The 16,870-nt window shown below is 42.0% G+C and overlaps 1 protein-coding gene across 16 annotated transcripts in view; it reads left to right on the top strand.

Annotated features, from left to right (window-relative positions):
- The window catches only part of EPB41L2 (erythrocyte membrane protein band 4.1 like 2), a 204,683-nt gene that overhangs the window by 44,491 nt on the left and 143,322 nt on the right, over positions 1-16,870 (top strand). Inside the window, exon 1 of one of the 16 annotated variants that reach the window (XM_075339883.1) lies at positions 1,963-2,060. The exons of 14 other annotated variants lie outside the window; for them this stretch is intronic. The gene's annotated coding sequence lies outside the window, so the exon portion shown is untranslated. Of the gene's footprint in view, positions 1-1,962; positions 2,065-16,870 lie in introns of those variants that run through there. One more of the 16 variants, XM_075339884.1, reaches the window with a different exon arrangement.

Below are 16,870 nucleotides of genomic sequence, written 5' to 3' on the forward strand. Positions count from 1 at the left end.
CGGGTAACTAAGATAAGTGGTTACCCGATATTTATCTTGTTTACGAGTGTCCGCAGCTCTCAGGTGGGAGAGAGACAGAGAGAGAGGGAGGAGAGAGAGGGCGAGAGAGACCGAGAGGTAGGAGAGAGACTGATCATGGAGGCTGGTTCTGGGCATGCTCAGTAGAGCAAGCAGGATCCTGTCTATCAGCATGCCAGCGTTCACATGCATTTGCGTGCTGTTTAGTCAGGATCCAGCAATTTGCAGTATTTGGACGCAGCTCAAAAACGCTACAAGTAGCGTTTTTGAAAGATGTTAAAAAACTGCAAGTCGCTGGATCCTCACTATAACGCACGCAAATGCATGTGAACGCATGTTAACGCGAGTCCATTGCAAATGCATTGAAGTGAAAACGCATTTGCACTGGATCCGTTTCTGCGTTAAAAAAACGTTCAGGACGCATGTTAAATAAACGTAGTGTGAAACCAGCCTAACATTTCACATTATGGAGTGGGATCTTAGGCTGATATGCATTGGCCTAGCCACGGGTAATTCCACCACACACCAGACACCTGGTCCTTGTGCAGATGTTACTACGGCATACCAAGCTGCCTCTGGAAGCCAGAGATGTTTATGCCATGCAGGTCAGGAGTTCAGGGCTCATCTGCCCTGCTCTCTGTTCTTCTTTCCTGACTTCTCTTTTTTCAAAAATACTTGTGGTATTCAAGAAATAATTACTATTGGAGCATGGGCCGCACCTTCAGTGTAGGAAGGAGCGATTGTGTTGGGACACCCATCTTACCTGCACTTGCGCAACAAATTAGATTTAATAGGTTATCCCATTATTTTTATATTGATGACATCAATATCAGATTCCTGTGGCTGCAATTCCCCCCCCCCCCCCCTCCTCTTGATTGGCTATATTCCGTCCTGAATATCACTGCTTTGCCAATTGTGTAGTGGCCACTGTTGGGTATAGCAGACCTGCCCCTATTCAAATTATATTGATGACCTTTCAGGAGTTCCTGACCTGTGTCTTGGAGGCCAAATCTGGCTCATGGGTCGTGATAGTTTGCTTGCGGCTGGCTGCCAGCTTGCTGTATTAGTACCAGGTCTGGCAAACAGCTATGAAGAGCAGGTCTGCAGATGGTGACACTTGGGAGTAGCCCCACATAGAGGAGCACATCTGAATGTGGGTAGACTGGGAATGCTTGGATCTTGGCATACTGCCTCAGTGTGATCTCCGTGGAACAGCTTTCGCTGTCATTCTAGTAATGGGGACTTTAAAGTGAGGGGGAGGGAACTACATGTGGCTCCCGACCCTCTCTCAGAGATGGATATGGCTCTCTTCGTCAGAAAGGTTGGGGATCACTGGAATAGGTCAACATTATAAAAATAATGGAGCAACCCTCTAACTGTCAACTGCAGCAAAAAGGAGCTTGACAAGAGGCGGTGGTGATACTGCTGTGCACATGGATGTGCTTGAAATGGCCCTCTATCCTTGTGTAGTTTATGTAGTTCAGTGTTGTCATTACTGGTGATGGGTTCTCTTTAAACGTTGGACTGTGGACAACCCATATCTACTGTGACTATCTTGCAAATATTGTTATCTTGATAACTGTAATTACATGTACAATGCTTGTAGACCCTATAGCTTGGTTTTGTCAGTAACCTTAAAGGCCCAAATTATTAGAATCCTTGAGGGGTTAATGACTTAATTCACCAGCTCTGAAGAATGTTTGCTGAAATCACTCCACATATGTGTTGTGTGTTATTCCATAGCAGCGAACCCTCCATCCATCCATCAGAGGAAGCAGACCGTGCCATAAGCTTCATGTTAGTGATTAAACGCACTAATGTCAGAGAAGTGCACTGTTTTGTGAACTATGAATGTTCTTTTCCTCCCCTGTCTCCAGCAATGTTAGTGCTTGGGTGGGGTCTGCCTTGTTCATTAAGCTTCCCATTCAACTTGTAGTGGATTAGCTTTGGCTGGTTCAGAGTTGGAGTGACTGCCCAGCAGTTGTGAGCTTCAGTCTACCGATAGGAGAGAAGGGGACAATCTATACAGAAACACTTATGCAGTAGGTGATAATCTGTTCTTCCTTGTGCCTTCCTGTGTGTTGGTGGCTCATAGATGGTATATAAGTGACTGCATTGTCTGTTTTGTTTTATACAGTTTATTACTACTACGGGTGTCTGCTATATTAGATCATTCTGTGAATTTTGTCTCGGAGGACATATGTAGTGTGTCTGGTTGTTGCATTAGTGACAATTTACAATACAGATACACTGCGGTCTATATTCTCAGTTGTGATACACGCAATTGTTTACTCCGTGTTTAATAAACTTTTAACCAGCACTTCTTTTGGTCAATGGAGAGATGGTTTACTGTCCATATACTGTATATAGATAACAAGGTAAACAAGCCTATCTCGCACCCGTCATGAATGGCTTAATAGTGAAAAATGTTATGTCTGTTACCAATTTTATTCCGTATCATGAACCTATCTTAATCCATTCTTTCCAGCTCCCTAATATAATAACTTTGCAGAGTTAAAAGGACATGATCATCATTGATCTCCCTCTGCACATGTATGATTTAAAGAGAAACGGGCCACAGGTCAAAAGAGGAAAGTATGTGTGTGTAAATGTATGTGGGACAACACTGAAGATATGACGCTATGACAATGTAATGTAGTCAGTGTATACCTTGTATAATAGTGTAAATTTGGTGCCCTCTGAATAACACACAGCCATTAATGTCTAAACCACTGGCAACAAAGTGAGTACACGCCTACAGTGAGGAAAATAAGTATTTGATACACTGCTGATTTTTTTTCCAAGTTTTCTCATTTACAAACAATGGAGAGATCTGTCATTTTTTTTTTTTTATCATGGGTACACTTCAACTGTGACAGACAGAATAAAAAAAATCCAGAAAATCACAATGTAAGACTTTTTAAATAATTTGCATTTTTATTGCATGAAATACCATATTTTTTGGATTATACGACGCACTTTTCCTCCCAAAATTTAGGGAGGAAAGTGAGGGATGCGTCTTATACTCTAAATGTAGCTTACCAGGCTAGTGGACAGTGGTTGCAAGAGGCCGGGGGAATGCTGAGGTGACTGTGCAGGGGCTGCGGTGTCTGCGGCTGCTGTTCGGGCGGCAGTACAGTGTCTGCAGCAGCTGAGCAGGGTCTCCGGCGGCTGCTGCTGAGGTGACAGTGCGGTGTCTGCAGTGGCTGTGCAGGGTCTCCGGCGGCTGTGTGGTGTCTGCGCGGGGTCTCCTGCAGCTGGAGCTGCTGTGCGGCGTCTCCGGCAGCTGGACTGGCGCTGCGGGTCTAGTGGTGACTTCCAATACTGCCGCCTGGAGTCAACGAGTTCACCGATGGAGCTCTCGGATCAAGCTCTCATCTGTGCAGGCGCTGCCTCCGGCCCATTGATCTGCCTCCAGCGGACTTAAGGAAAATGGAGCCCGGAGATGGCACTTGCGCAGAGGAGATCTCGACTTGCCATTGAGCCTAGAGCTTAATCTGCGCTGACTCCATGCGCCATTTCTTTTGAAGCCCTGACTGCGCACAGCCGCTGCAGATGCTGCCACTGCCCCAGCACAGCCTACAGTTTCTGGGACACCCACTACCCCTGCCTCCTGTGACTGCTCCACGACCGCTACTGCCCCCTCCAGTAAGACATCTCTGGATTACAAGATGGACCCCATTTTTTTTTTTGCACCTTTTTTTTGCTCTGAATTTGGGGTGCATCTTATCCGGTGCGTCTTATAAAACGAAAACTACGGTAAATATTTTTGATCAAATACCAACCAGCAAGATTTCGGGCTCTCACAAACCGACCTTGGAAAAATCAGACGATTGTAATAGACCTATAATTTTACAGTACATGGGACAAACTAAAATTTTGGAAAATATTATAAAGTATTGAAATTTATGAAGAGAAGATAAAGTAATAGGGGAACTCATTCCCTCTCATCCTAAGTTCACCTACAGAAAAGCTAATAATTTAGGGAACTTGATAGCACCTACTGGACAGAGGCGAAATAATACCCAATATGGCCAGGATGCTATTTGTAATATAAAAGGCTATTATCCCTGTAAAAAAATGTATCATCTGCAAAAATATAAAAAATGGAACCAGAAAGAGTTATATGAAAAGTAAACAAATTGACATTTGGGATTTAATTACATGCCAAACCAGGGAAGTAATACATTGTATACAGTGCCCTTGTCAAAAACGATACATTGGAAGAAATATCAGACCCCTATATAAAAGAATTGGGGAACTTACAGTGGGTATCGAAAGTATTCAGACTCCTTTAAGCTATGTGCGCACGTTGCGTAAATACATGCAGTTACGCTGCGCTTGGTAGCGCAGCGTAACTGCATGCGTCCTGCGTCCCCTGCACAGTCTATGGAGATTGTGCAGGAGACGTGCGCACGTGGCGTTTTAGAGCGCAGCGCTTCGGCTACTGCCGAAGCGCTGCGTAAAAAGAAGTGACGTCACTTCTTTCCTGCGCTTTGCCGGCAGCTCCTGCTCTGTTTATGGGAGGAGCTGCAGGCAGAGCGCATGGAATCGGCTTTCACTACGGACATTTCTGCAGCGATCTAAAGCGCACATGTGCTCTTCAGATTGCTGCAGAAATGTCTGCAGTGAACTGTACGCAACGTGCGCACATAGCCTTACATTGTTCAATCCTTGTTTGATTGCAGCCATTTGATCAATTCAAAAAAATCTTTTTTTCTCATTAATGTACACTCTGCACCCCATCTTGACAGGAAAAACCCCAGAGAAATGTAGAAATGTTTGCAAATTTTTTAAACAAGATAAACTGAAATTTCCCATGGTCATAAGTATTCAGACCCTTTGCTCAGACACATATTTAAGTCACATGCTGTCCATTTCTCTGTGATCCTCCTTGAGCTGGTTCTATTCCTTCATTGGAGTCCAGCTGTGTTTAATTAAACTGATAGGTCTTGATTTGGAAAGGCACACACCTGTCTATATAGGACCTCACAGTGCATGTCAGACCAAATGAGAATCATGAGGTCAAAGGAACTGCCCAAAGTACTCAGAGACACAATTGTGGCAAGGCACAGATCTGGCCAAGGTTACAAAAGAATTTCTGCAGTTCTCAAGATTCCTAAGAGCACAGTGGCCTTCATAATCCTTAAATGGAAGACATTTGGGACCACCAGAAGAATACTTATGACCATGTAATATTCCAGTTCTTTTTGTTTCATAAATTTGCAAAAATGTCTACATTTCTGTTTTTTTTTTTTTTTTGTCAAGATGGGGTGCAGAGTGTACATAAATGAGAAAAAAAATTAACTTTTTGGAATTTACCAAATGGCTGCAATGAAACAGAGTGAAAAATGTAAAGGGGTCTGAATACTTTCCATACACACTGTATAAGAAACATAAAGAAAAAATGTACAAAATACCCCTTATTAAACACTCTTTGATTAAACATAGAGGGTCCTTTGTTGGATGTGGACAACCCCAGGATCACGGTCCCAATCATAAAGCATGTTGGTAGAAGCATTCTTTAGAAGGGTTTTTCTGCAAAGGGAACAGGATGACAGCACCGTATTAAAGGGAGGATGCATGGGGTCATGTATTGTAAGGTTTTGGCCAACAACCGCTTTCCCCCAGTAAGTGCATTGAAGATGGGTTGTGGCTGCGTCTTTCAGTATGACAATGACCCAAAACACACAGCCAGGGCAACTAAGTAGTGGGATCCGTAAGAAGCATTTCAAGGTCCTGGAGTGGCCTAGCCATTCTTCAGACCAGAACCCAGTAGAGAATCTTTGGAGTGAGTTGAAAGTCAATGTTGCCCAGTGACAGCCCTGAAATCTGAAAGAGCTGGCGAAGACTTATATGGAGGAATGGGGCAAAATCCCTAGTGTGTGCGAACTTGGTCAAGAACTACAGGAAATGTCTGACATGTAATTTTGCAAACAAAGAGGTTTCTGTACCAAATATTAAGTTCTGTTTTTCTATTGTATCAAATGCTTATTATGCAATAAAATGCAAATTATTTAAAAATCATGCAATGTGATTTTTTTGGGGGGATTTTTTTTTATTTATTCTGTCTGTTACAGTTGAAGTGTACCTATGATGAAATTTACAGATCTCGCCACTTTGTAGGTAACAAAACTTTCAAAATCGTCAGTGTATCAAACACTTATTTTGCCCAATCGGCAGTTTTCCCTCCCCAATGTCATGTGACTCCTTAGTATTACAAGGTTTGAGGTGTGTTAAAGAGAACTTGTCCTGCATTATATAATAAATAGAGTGAACATATATATGTGTGTGTGTGTGTGTATATATGTGTGTGTGTATATATATATATATATATATATATATATATATATATATATATATATATATATATATATATATATATATATATATATATATATATATATATATATATATATATATATATATATATATATATATATATATATATAATTACAGTGCCTACAAGTAGTATTCAACCCCCTGCAGATTTAGCAGGTTTACACATTCGGAATTAACTTGGCATTGTGACATTTGGACTGTAGATCAGCCTGGAAGTGTGAAATGCACTGCAGCAAAAAAGAATGTTATTTCTTTATTTGTTTTTTTTTTTTTTTTTTTTTTTTTTAAATGGTAAAAAGTTTATTCAGAGGGTCTTTTATTATTCAACCCCTCAAACCACAAGAATTCTGTTTGGTTCCCCTAAAGTATTAAGAAGTATTTCAGGCACAAAGAACAATGAGCTTCACATGTTTGGATTAATTATCTCTTTTTCCAGCCTTTTCTGACTAATTAAGACCCTCCCCAAACTTGTGAACAGCACTCACACTTGGTCAACATGGGAAAGTCAAAGGAGCATTCCAAGGCCATCAGAGACAAGATCGTGGTGGGTCACAAGGCTGGCAAGGGGTAGAAAACCCTTTCCAAGGAGTTGGGCCTACCTGTCTCCACTGTTGGGAGCATCATCCGGAAGTGGAAGGCTTATGGAACTACTGTTAGCCTTCCACGGCCTGGACAGCCTTTGAAAGTTTCCACCTGTGCCAAGGCCAGGCTTGTCCGAAGAGTCAAGGCTAACCCAAGGACCACAAGGAAGGAGCTCCGGGAAGATCTCATGGCAGTGGGGACATTGGTTTCAGTCAATACCATCAGTAACGTACTCTACCGCAATGGTCTCCGTTCCAGACGAGCCCGTAAGGTACCTTTTCCTTTCAAAGCGTCATGTCAAGGCTCATCTACAGTTTGCTCTTGATCACTTGGAGGACTCTGAGACAGACTGGTTCAAGGTTCTCTGGTCTGATGAGACCAAGATTGAGATCTTTGGTGCCAACTACACACGTGACGTTTGGAGACTGGATGGCACTGCATACGACCCCAAGAATACCATTCCTACAGTCAAGCATGGTGGTGGCAGCATCATGCTGTGGGGCTGTTTCTCAGCCAAGGGGCCTGGCCATCTGGTCCGCATCCATGGGAAGATAGATAGCACGGCCTACCTGGAGATTTTGGCCAAGAACCTCCGCTCCTCCATCAAGGATCTTAAGATGGGTCGTCATTTCATCTTCCAACAAGACAACGACCCAAAGCACACAGCCAAGAAAACCAAGGCCTGGCTCAAGAGGGAAAAAATCAAGGTGTTGCAGTGGCCTAGTCAGTCTCCTGACCTTAACCCAATTGAAAACTTGTGGAAGGAGCTCAAGATTAAAGTCCACATGAGACACCCAAAGAACCTAGATAACTTGGAGAAGATCTGCATAGAGGAGTGGGCCAAGATAACTCCAGAGACCTGTGCTGGCCTGATCAGGTCTTATAAAAGACAATTATTAGCTGTAATTGCAAACAAGGGTTATTCCACAAAATATTAAACCTAGGGGTTGAATAATAATTGACCCACACTTTTATATTGAAAATTTATTAAAATTTAACTGAGCAACATAACTTGTTGGTTTGTAAGATTTATGCATCTGTTAATAAATCCTGCTCTTGTTTGAAGTTTGCAGGCTCTAACCTATTTGCATCTTATCAAACCTGCTAAATCTGCAGGGGGTTGAAGACTACTTGTAGGCACTGTGTGTGTGTGTATGTATGTATGTGTGTATATATATATATATATATATATATATATCTATATATATATCTTTCAAAACGAAAGCATTGCAATTGATTACACCACAGGTGTATCTTCTCTGCTGAGCTCCGCCCATTAGTCACATGATCGTGACATCAGCACAGGTTCTGCACAACTACTTCTCTTCTGCCTTCTGTTTTGTATTGTATAGTGACAGAGCGCTGCTTATCAGTGCTTCTTGTGTGGTTGGACTACCCTGCATGTGCCAAGTTGTCCTGTAATGATAATCTCCTGCTAATAAAACACTGATTTATATTGGAACAGCAAAACACAGACCAGTAAGAAAAGCATCACTGTAATCAGGGTTTCTGCTCCTACATTGTGGTGCTCTCACATTACATAGCAATAACCTGCTGACAGATTCCCTTTAAAGATTGGAGTGTACTGTTTTATTTATGGATTGCTCTCTTCACTAGCGCCTGACAACATATGATTTACCGTGCAGCACACTATTGGGCACCCTAAAACACCTTTGTGCTTATTTGGTACGTACATCAAAGCAACTTTCCAAGCTCCTGAATTTTGGTGCTTTTTTTTTTTAACCTCACTTGTTGAACTTCTTAATCTTCTCAATTCCAGTTTAGTAATCTGTACTCTAATCTCATGCCTTAATATAAGGGCATCTGTTTTCTATCCACTGACTATCTGGTGAATCTGTAAGAGATGTGTTTATATAAAGCAGCCAATGACTAGGCAGGAGGCGTGTCTCTGACTACCTCAGACTTCCTGTAAGCACTGTAGGTGATCTATAGTGACAAATAACAGCTCTGATCATATGGAGCTGAAGAAATGGGCAGAAAATAGTTACAACAGAATGGTAGAATTGTGTTGGCTATTATCCTTTTACATTTTTGTTAAAAACGAATGTGAAACCTAGTTAATAACTTTCCCTAATCAACATTAAAAACTGGTTAACGTTGATTAATTTTGCCTTGGTTAAGCAAAATATTTTATTATAACTTTATGCTTGCAGTATTTAAAAAAATTGCCAAAGCATGCCGCATTAACACTAGAAGTCCCAGAGAGGGGTCATTTAACATTTCTACCTTTGGAACCCAGACAGCTCGAAATTTCTGGGACTTCTAGTGTTAAAGGGGAGCCAAAACATCACCCATGTGCTGATATCGCTGCCCAAGGACTGGAAGACCGACCAGGGCAGCGAGAATCTGATTGCTCATTTCTACTACTGACAGCCAGGCACAAAGAATTCCCTTCTGTGCTTGTACAACATTGTTTCATTTGAAGCAGTGTGTCCATGAATTTATGTGAAAACTGTAATTCAATGGAACCAAGTCTTAAAGAATTGCACCATACATAGAAATTGCTGCAAGGCTTGGAATGGAATATCACAGTAGAAAGCAGTCTGCTCTCCATTATCAGCTCCGAATGACACAAGCTTGTTACATCCAAGGATATAATGTGACCTTCATCTAGCATCTATATTCAGTATTCACTTCTGTATAATGTTATTACTGACAATGTGACTATTGGAGACCTTCAGCTGCTGGTAAATATGAGAAATGCATTATATATGCAATTAAAGAGTGAGGTATCCAAAATTCCAGATTAAACACTTCTTCTTTATTCATTTATCAGATATCCAATCAAGACATGACCCCACCAGCACAATTCCGACATACATTGCACCCTTGGCCCCACTGGTCAAATGCATTATGTAGAAATGTACCATAAACTGAATACTGATAGTAGATGAAGGTCACATACAATCATTGAACCCTCGCTTGTTATATCCTTGGATTGTGTCACAATAAACTCATGAGTGGTAAGTGATAACTGAGTTCTATGGTGTTAGAAGAGATTAGGACTGTGAGCACCCGAGCCTTCCTGACAGATCTCCCACGGTGCTTATTAGATGCAATACTGCAGATTTTCAGCACCATTTCTGGACCATTTGGCTAATGTTTCTTTTTATTGCGTTACTGCATTTTCTTAACCTCATACACTTTGCTTGAAGTGTAAGCACTGCGGTGGTAAATACGCAGTGGCTAAACCTTAGTATATATACACCATGGAGACTTCAACTTACTGTGCAGGGAAGACTTTATTGACCTATTTAGCACACTGAAACAATATCCAGTTGTCAGTGCTTTTTTTTTAGGCAGTGGATCCACCGAAAATCAGGTCTGGTTTTGATTATCGATCAAAATTACCCATACAAGTTACTGGGTCAGTGAGATCGTGGTCAGCATGTGGAGGGCATCGGTATACAGTTTTGTGTGCTGTTCGTGATCAAAGGGAACCTGACAGCTGGTTCATGCTGCCCAGTCTGTGGGTAGTATGTATTGGGCAGTGGCTGTATTATCTCAGCCAGGTATGCTTTACTACGAAACACTGCAGCGTTTCAGAGAAAAACACATTTTAAGGCTATGTGCACACAGTGCGTTTTTGCGCGTTTTTCGGGTGCGTTTTTGGCCTCAAAACTGCAGGACTTTGCTTCCCCAGCAAAGTCTATGAGTTTTTTAATTTTTGCTGTCCCCACACATCTGTCTTTTTTCAGCTGCGTTTTTGTGGTGCCACAAAAACGCAGCATGTCAATTATTCCCGCGTTTTTCACTGCGCTTTTCATCCATTGAGTTCAATGGGATGTTGAAAGACGCAATGAGAAACGCAAATAGCTGCGTTTTGGTGTGTTTCTAAGACCAAAAACGCAGCTATAAACGCAGGAGGTGGGTAGTAAAGTGACGTGTACAGGAAGAGGATTCCTTCTGTCAGTATATACAGAAGCGTGAATCCTCCCGGTACAGTCACCGCTGCGTCCACCTCCCGTCCTGTGCATGTATGCTGCCGTGCGGCACCATGTACAGGCAGGAGGTGGAAGCGGCTGCGAAAACAAAAGTTAACAGTAGAAAAAAAAAAAAAAAGTTATACTCACCTGTCTGCAGCCTCCCGGTGCCATGCCCGCTCCCAGATTCTGTCACGGTATCGCCGCTCCGGCTGTGTGCAGACTGCCGGGAAACCTCCGATGGATGCAGGACCTGGCGATGGATCACCTGATGCAGTCACCTGACGCATCAGCTGATCTTAAGTATCGCGGTGACGCGGACGCCCGGCCGGTATCAGCGGATGCGTCAGGAGACTTCATCCCTGATTACCGGCAGCTGCTGCAGCGATCGGACGGGATCAGACTCCCGCCCCATCGCTCCAGGAGCTGCCGGTAATCAGCACATAAGTGAGTATTTTTTTTTTTTGCACCGATGCATCAGCTGATGATTGTATAAAAGCCGATTATACAATCAGCTGATGTGTGATGGGATTCAGGCACTTGATCCTGACACATCATCTGATCGCTTCGCCTTCCAGCAAACCGATCAGATGATATTGGATCCGGATTAGACGGCGCGGGACCCTGACCCAGGACTACTGTGGAGGGTGGGTTCTTTATTTCAATAAAGATGGAGTCACTAATTGTGTTGTGTTTTATTTCTAATAAAAATATTTTTCTGTGTGTTGTGGTTTTTTTTATCTTTACTAGAAATTCATGGTGGCCATGTCTAATATTGGCGTGACACCATGAATTTCGGGCTTAGGGCCAGTTGATAATATACAGCTAGCCCTAACTCCATTATTACCTAGCTAGCCACCCGGCTTCAGGGCAGCTGGAAGAGTTGGATACAGCGCCAGAAGATGGCGCTTCTATGAAAGCGCCATTTTCTGGGGTGGCTGCGGGACTGCAATTCACAGCGGGGGTGCCCAGAAAGCATGGGCACCCTGCACTGTGGATTCCAATCCCCAGCTGCCTAGTTGTACCCGGCTGGACTCAAAAATTGGGCGAAGCTCACGTCATTTTTTTTTAAAATTATTTCATGAAATTCATGAAATAATTTTAAAAAAAAAAAGGGCTTCCCTATATTTTTGGTTCCCAGCCGGGTACAAATAGGCAGCTGGGGGTTGGGGGCAGCCCGTACCTGCCTGCTGTACCCGGCTAGCATACAAAAATATGGCGAAGCCCACGGCATTTTTTTGGTTTGGGGGGGGGGGCAAAGAAATCCTGCATACAGTCCTGGAAGGAGGATGCTGAGCCTTGTAGTTCGACAGCTGCTGTCTGCTCTCCTGCATACACTATTGGATGGAGTATGCTGAGCCTTATAGTTCTGCAGCTGTCTGCTCTTCTGCATACACTAGTGGAGAATGAAGAACACATTGAAGAAGGAAATGACATCAGACCTTTTTTTTTTTTTGTTTACTGATAAAAAACGCATAAAGACGCAGTGAGCAAAAACGCAGCAAAAAAACGCACCAAATCGCGGCAAAACGCGTGCGTTTTTTGCCGCGTTTTTCGACGCAGGTGCGTTTTTGTGCGTTTTTAGCGGCCAAAAACGCACAAAAACGCAGCATCAAAAAGACGCAGTGTGCGCACATAGCCTAATAGCCAGCCAGGGGACTGAAGTGCGATAGAGACTTGTAGCACCCTCTGGTCCGGACTGACTGGTCTCTGCCTTTTACGGTCACTCTAGGGCAGTGGGTTGGGAGAAGCTGTCGAGGACCTTTCCTATCTGATTAGTGTACAGCACAACTTTGTCCCAATTGGTTTTCTCTGACATACTGTACCACTTCAAAGTCAAGCATACCTAGCTGAGATAATACAGCCAGTGACAGACTGGGCAACATTTAGCAGCTTTGAGGTTCCCATTAAAACTGCAAGGACTAGACACTAGAGCATGAAAATCTGATCCAAAATACTGCTAAAAATCCGTTCAGTTCAGTGTTTTGTTTTTTTTTTAAGTTAATATCAGGAAGTTTCATGATAACATGCTTAGTGGGCCGTGTAGTCGGGGGATCTAATGCCCCTGCGACTTGTCATGGGCCTAATTAGCATCTCATAAACGGTCTTTAGAAAGACTAAGCATCTGTTTAGGTATGCGACTACATGAAGGGACTGTTAGGCAGGGAATATAGATATGTGCACAGAACTGCTCATTCTGCATGCACTGGGGACCCGACAGGTTCCATTTAAAATCACTTGACTTAATGAAAAAGTACAGCAAAAAAAAAAATAAATTAAAAAAAGTCTGAAAATACTGTGTTTTTTTTTGTTTTTTTTTGTACTCTGTGCTTATTTTTTTTGTAAGGTTTACATACTATAAAAAATTTCTTTACTCGAAATATCATCAAAAAATGTTGTCTGTGGGCATATCATTGCAGGGTGGGCTATATAATACAGTAGCGAAAAAACTAATATCTTATCACAAAACCTTTTTTTTTTTTTTTTTTTTTTTTTTTTTTTATGGACCCTTGTAATTGAGGAAGTAATGTTTCCTGGCAAATTGCTTCCACACATTTCACACTAAATGGTCTTAAATGCAAGCAGTTGCTCAGTCTGCTTTTATCTACGCTGTCAAGCAGGGCTGTGGAGTCGGAGTCGGAGTCGTGGAGTCGGAGTCGGAGCTCATTTTGGTGGAGTCGGAGTCGGTATAAAATGCACCGACTCCGACTCCTAAAATATATAATAAATTGGGGACAGGAGTGCAATGCAGAATGTGCTGAATATTTTACTAAATAATAACATTTAGTATAATGCTTATATATAAGTGAAAAATTTATTGTAGTACAATGTGAACATCAGACATTTAATTGTTTTTATGATACAATAATCAAGATATTTGGATAGAACATAAAATATTTATTGGAATACAACTTTAGAACACAAAAAACTAATAAATTGTAAATATGTAATATATATATATATATATATATATATATATATATATATATATATATATATATATATATATATATATATATATATATACATACACACAGTGTATATACACACACAAGATATATATGTAATCTACTGTATATTACATAGTGTATTACATATTTACAATTTATTACAGTTTTTTGTGTTCTAAAGTTGTATTCCAATAAATATATTTTATGTTCTATCCAAATATCTTGATTATTGTATCATAAAAATTATTAAATGTCTGATGTTCACATACACATATTCATGTACTACAATAAATTTTTCACCTAACTAAGCAATATATGTAGGAGCCGGAGTCGGAGCCGGAGTCTGAGTCGGAGCCGGAGTCGGTGCAAGAGAATTTGAGGAGTCGGAGTCTGAGTCGGAGTCGAAGGTTTGGCTTACCGACTCCACAGCCCTGCTGTCAAGTAATCCATTTTGTACAGTCCTTACATCTGGTATTATAATAATGAGTAATCTAGAATTTCTGAAAATACAAGCCCCATATAAAGGGGCACATGCATGTATAGTAATAAAAAAAAAACTTCCTGACTTCCATGTGGCCCTCTTTGGAAGCACAGTTACTGTAAGGCCACATGCGCATATTGAGTATTTGACTTTTTTACCTCAGTATTTGTAAGGCCACATGCGCATATTGAGTATTTGACTTTTTTACCTCAGTATTTGTAAGGCCACATGCGCATATTGAGTATTTGACTTTTTTACCTCAGTATTTGTAAGGCCACATGCGCATATTGAGTATTTGACTTTTTTACCTCAGTATTTGTAAGGCCACATGCGCATATTGAGTATTTGACTTTTTTACCTCAGTATTTGTAAGGCCACATGTGCATATTGAGTATTTGACTTTTTTACCTCAGTATTTGTAAGGCCACATGCGCATATTGAGTATTTGACTTTTTTACCTCCGTATTTGTAAGGCCACGTGCACACATTAAGTATTTGACTTTAAGGCTATGTGCCCACAGGAGCTTGTTTGTGCAGATTTTGCTGCGGAAAACCTGCAGATTTTTCTGGATTTTCCAGATAAATACGCAGGTTTTAGCATGTACAGTCACTACCCATGTTATCCTATTGGACATGGGGAGTGCTGTGTCCACGCTGCGGAAACTGCGGCTGCCGATCATGCTGCGGATGTCCGCATCCGCATGTATAATTGCATGTCAATTATTCATGCGGAATTACCTGCGGATGTCCCGGCCCTCCGCTATGGAGATAGAGGCCTGGACGTCCGCAGGTAATTCGCATGAATGTCCGCATGTTTCCCGCAGCTATTCCACTGTAATCTCGCAGCTAAAAATAGCTGCGGGCAGCTGCGAGAAACATGCGCTCGTACCTGCGGATACATCCGCAGGTACGAGCGCTCGTGGGCACATAGCCTAATGCAGTATTTGTAAGGCCACGTGCACACTGAGTATTTGGTGACCTTTTTACTATTATAGTATTTGTAAGCGGTGCTCGTGTTTCTATTCTACTTTTCTTCTGATTGTTCCACATCTTCTGATCTTTGCTACAAATACTGAGGTAAAACACTGACCAAATACTGAGCTTGTCAGGTCAAATGCAGTAAGGCCATGTGCACACGTTGAGTATTTGGGAGGTTTTTTACCTCAGTATTTGTAAGCTAAACCCAGGGGTAGGTAATAATACAGAAGTGGTGCCCGTGATCCTATTATACGTTTCCTCTGACTGTTCCACTCCTGGTTTTGTCTTACAAATTCTGAGGTAAAAAACTCCCCAAATGCTCAGTATATGCACGTGGCCTCAGGGTAGTGTAGACACCATGTTGGAAATTGCTTGTAATTAGGTTACGGCACACTACGTTTTTGGAGTGGGTCCTTTCTAAAACATGCTTGAAAAATCCTTAAAGAAATAAAAAAAGCCATTTTTCTCCAGCATAAAATGAGTTTGCTTACATATGTTCAGTCTTTTGAGTGTTTTTGATGGAAAGTGCTCCAAACCTAGGTACTGTCCCATCAGAATGCTGTAAAAAAAAAAACCCGCTTCATTAAAAAATTAGTCTCTAAAAATGCTTGTAAGGAAAGCCTCAGAACAGATTTAGGAAACCGAAAACTCCTTTAAACCCCCATTACTCCCAGGGAAGGCGCGTGTACTGGAGTGGATTCCACTAGGACACGTCATTTTTGAGCACATAGATTTGTGATTAAGCTTGCATTGCACCCATGGCTTTGTAATCGCAGTGTAACCTCAGCCACACAAGGATGCACATGGTGCTGGTGTGTCCTCCATTGGGCTGTGGTGACATGGCCCCATAGTAATGTGTCAGTCAGAGGCGGCTTTCTGGCTTATTGTGGTGGCCCTATGCAGTGTAATGACATTGCTAAGCTTTTTGCTGCAATTCAAATGACTTGAGAAAACAGTAGAAAAAATCCTCTGAAATTGAGGAACAGTGCTCTAAACCGTGCCAGAATTGCAGGTTGTATGCCTTACTTTACTTTCCCCTTTATTTGTGAACCAAGGTAAGTCTATTGGAGGGCTGAATACACCTTTGTCTCCGATAGCAGGGCCGTATAATGGGCTGCCAGCTTTCAGGGCTTATTAGCGCACGTGCCCACATTCATTGCCCCGATGCTTGACAACACTTCATCGCTTGCTGTAAAGGCTATTTATAGACGGTAGAGTTCTGCCTTCGGCTTCACGCAGCTGTACAATTCTTCTTAGACTCCACATTGTAAGGGGAAACCACACGTAACCTCTGCTTCTGGGAATGATGGCTATTTCATGCTTCCCAAGACTTTACCTACTTAGGCTTGGCTTTGTGGGACCACGTCTCCAGATTCCCACACAATTCCACAGCAGGGTTTTCATGGATTGCGTTATGGGATTGAGCACGTTTCGTCTGGTGGTTGTTCAGCATAATTGATGATTTCCTGGCTTGTCGCCTGTGATCTGTAGAGCGTCATTTATTTATTGCCATGCTTGGTATTTGGAACTAAGGTTATTCAGCTGACAAATGTTACTAGGTGCTATTATTACAT

The sequence above is a fragment of the Anomaloglossus baeobatrachus genome, chromosome 3 (assembly GCF_048569485.1).
Source record: "Anomaloglossus baeobatrachus isolate aAnoBae1 chromosome 3, aAnoBae1.hap1, whole genome shotgun sequence".
In the NCBI taxonomy this organism is placed as follows: domain Eukaryota; kingdom Metazoa; phylum Chordata; class Amphibia; order Anura; family Aromobatidae; genus Anomaloglossus; species Anomaloglossus baeobatrachus.